The 3,596-nt window shown below is 45.0% G+C and overlaps 1 protein-coding gene across 2 annotated transcripts in view; it reads left to right on the forward strand.

The window, feature by feature from the left end:
- The first annotated feature begins 1,098 nt into the window (after positions 1-1,098).
- Positions 1,099-3,596, forward strand: part of LOC126403551 (uncharacterized) — a 21,989-nt gene continuing 19,491 nt past the window's right edge. For both annotated transcript variants that reach the window (XM_050066284.1, XM_050066285.1), the window contains exon 1: positions 1,099-1,162. The gene's annotated coding sequence lies outside the window, so the exon portion shown is untranslated. The remainder of the gene's footprint in view (positions 1,163-3,596) is intronic.

The following is a 3,596-nucleotide window of genomic DNA, read 5'->3' on the forward strand; positions in this document are numbered from 1 at the left end:
GCGATTGGAATTGGATTTTCTCCGGCATGTATACACCGTAATCGGAGTTAAACTAGACAATGCATGTGCGCATGCTCCACACCCCCCCCCGCTGGTATATGACCCCGGAACAGACGAGACATGCTATTGTTGTAGCCCTCCAACAGCATACAGCGTTCTTGTCTGCCTCTCAAAATCACAGTGACCACGAGGGATAGCGTGCACCTTATCTGCACAATCAGTAACACGAACATTACGTACGAGATGAACAAAGCTGTACGATTATCCATCTTGCTGCGAAAATGCCGGTCTGCCGCCTAACTCCAGTTGTTTATTTATTTTATTTTTTATTTTTTTTTTATATTTTTTTGGGCATTTTTGCCTTTATAGACAGGACAGTTAAGTGTGAAGGGGGGAGAGAGAGGGGTAATGACATGCAGCAAAGGGCCACAGGCTGGAGTCGAACCCGGGCCGCTGCAGCAACAGCCTTGTACATGGGGCGCCTGCTCTACCACTAAGCCACCGACGCCCCCAGTTGTGTATTATTAAGTGACGTAATAGGTCAACCGGATAGGGGGCCGTATTAACCCGCTGAAGCGACGCATATCACCACCTAGTGTTGAGGAGGAGGACACGTTCCCGTCAGTAATTCGATTTTCTCAGTTGCACATAAACTGGGACAAGGACAGAAGTCCGATTAGACACCAAAATCGAATTTTGAGCATAGCTCGATTAAGCTGTGCATGTAAACGTACTGTCTGAAAGAGCTCATTCTGAAGGAAACATCCAGATTTTAGATCAGTAGTGCAGCGTACAGAAGCACCTGGTTTAAAAGACACTAAAATGACTCCTTTCATCCTCCTAACAAAAAGCCACATACGTCAGCAAAGCTGTGACAGTTGATCCAAAGCTTTGATAACTGACTTTGTACTCTGACAACATTTTCAAATTGAAGCAGACAAAGTACAACCTTCCATGCACCCATCCATCCATCCATTGAAAATAAATAGATTTTATTAAACCTGATGAACAAACTCAGGAGACGAATGTACTGTTTCAGCCTTGAGTAGTGACTGGAAGTCTCAATCACAGGTTTTTTTATTTTATTTTTTGTCACCAGGAAAATCCTGCACCTAAGGCAGCTGATGGAGTCCATCATCGGTGGAGACTTTGAGGCTTCTGTGTAAGTTTCTCTCTGTGATAGACAGTCTGCATGTGTCTGTGTGCGATGTGGCGAAACATTACAGCTTGCTGTGATCTCTCTGTGTTTGTTAAGGCAGCATAAATGGAGTTTTTTTTTCTGACCTTTTAAACGTTTTTGTTAATTATAAAAAGTAATGAATAGTTCCTGACACATCAAGCTGACTGTCAGCCATTGGTCTGTGTTGGACTGTCTGTGGAAGTCTGTCACCCCACTTTTTGCAGTGTATCCACCAACTGAAATAGAAACAGAAATAGAAATAGAAATCCTAAATTGTCACTGACAAATTAGGACAGACAACAGGCACTCATTCAATAAATATGAAACTAAAATAAATACTACAAACGGATGGGTTTTCACTCTTGAAAATATAGTATATTGTATTTAAATGTTGGGAGTTAAAAGGTTAGCAGATGATGGTAATTCTCTGTGGTGTGTGTGTGTGTGTTGTTGGAGTTAAGGGTCTTGATGGCTCAGGGAAAGAAACTTGTCTTGAGCCTGTTTGTGAGGCTTTTGATGCACCTCAGGCTCCTCCCAGAGGGCAGCAGGTTGAACAGGTGGCGTCCAGGGTGACAGTTGTCCCTGATGATTTTACTGGCTCTGCAGAGGCACCCTGAGCTGGAGAGGTCTTCCAGGGAGGGCAGAGCTCTCCGGTCAGCCGGCATACCACACAGTGACACAGTACGCCAGCACACTCTCCATGGTGGAGCCGTAAAGTCCACCAGCAGCTTCTCCTTCAGTCTTTTCTTACCGAGGACTCTTAGAAAGTGCAGTGGCTGCCGGACCTTTTTTACCACTGCTGGTGTGTTGGCTGACCAGGAGAGGTCCTCCGAGATGTGTGTTCTTTGATGTAGAGAGAGGCAGGGTCCGCTCTGTGCCTTCGGAAGTCAATGACTATTTCCTTTGTTTTGCTCGTGTTGAGTGCCAGGTTGTTCCTGGAGCACCACTCAGACAACTTCTGGACCTTGTCTTTGCTGACTCGTCTCCTCTGGTTATGAGTCCCACCACAGTGATGTTGTCCATAATGAATGTGTTGGTGGAGTGGATGAGACAGGTGTAGGTGTAGATGGCATAGAGAAGCAGACTTAGCACACAGCCCTGAGCAGAGCCACTGCTGGTTTTGAGAGTGGAAGAGCAGTGGAGGCCAGTTTTGACGGTTTGTGAGCAGCTCGTAAGGAAGTCCTTTATCAAGGCACAGATGAAGGGGTGAAGGTCAAACAGGCTGTCGACCAGTATGTCAAGGATGATTGTCTTGAAAGCTGAGGTGTAGCCAATAAAAGAGTCCTTACGTATCAACTACCACCACACATGGAGTCTCAACCTGTGGGATACACTGATCAGGTTGTGTTGTTTTGTGTCCAAATTAGCCCCGCGCTGAACCAGAGAAAGGGACTGGAGCGCTGATCTGCACTCTGTAAAAATCACTCTTGATCTTGTCTTATTCTGGAAGCAGACTGAGCTTGGGACTGCTGCCTGCAGGTGTGGAGAGTTATTTCCTCTCAAGCAGGCTGCTGTCTTAGCGGTGTGTGCAAGTGTAACTTTCTGGCCGAGACACAGGTAACATAAGGGGACGCAACAGTCAGCTTCCATCGGCACTAGTTCTTTGATGTTGGTTTGGTGCGTCTGGGCCTTATAACAATCCTCCCACTGACCTCTCTGATAGAATTCAAACAACTCAAAGCATTTTTAAACTAACTGGGCTCAGCCATGTTTTTTTCCCTGTTCTGCAGACAACATAAATGTAGTGTGGCAATACATCTGGGAATATGAGACATGAGACAACAAAGGACCTGGGCCTCATTTATAAAAGAGTGCTTAGGATTCATACTGAAAGTTGACGTGCGCCCAAAAGCTGAAAATGGCGTGCGCCAAAAAATAATCTGATTTATAGAACTGTGGCACGCAATGATCTCTTTATAAATCACAGACCTCCTGGAGTTGTGCGCACCCAGATCCGCCTCATATTCCGCCCTCTACACGCCCTAGTTCAACCATAAATGGTCATGCAAATTATCTCATGAATGCGATCTGCATATATATAAGCCGGCATACGAGTGTTCTCTCGTTGTGAGTCACGGCGACAGGTGTGAGAAACGAACCAAATAACTGAATTTCTCCGAGACTGAGCTAGAGACCCTTTTAACGGGAGGTGGAGGACTGAAGAAAGATTTTATTTTATTATCACTAATAAAAGAAAGCAAGAAAAGTGGCAACAGATCAACGCTGCTGATGCTGTCAGCTGTGTCTGTGGGACTGCACTGACAGTGACAGAGAAAAAACAAAAAGTGGTCTGATCTAAAGGTAGACCAAATATTTCTACTCCTTTACCAACATTTAGTTAATGTGTTGCTTTTAAATTTGAGGATGTTTGACATTGATGTGCGACATAAAGAATCACATTTATTAAAGGTGGAGG

Source organism: Epinephelus moara, chromosome 16 (assembly GCF_006386435.1).
Source record: "Epinephelus moara isolate mb chromosome 16, YSFRI_EMoa_1.0, whole genome shotgun sequence".
In the NCBI taxonomy this organism is placed as follows: domain Eukaryota; kingdom Metazoa; phylum Chordata; class Actinopteri; order Perciformes; family Serranidae; genus Epinephelus; species Epinephelus moara.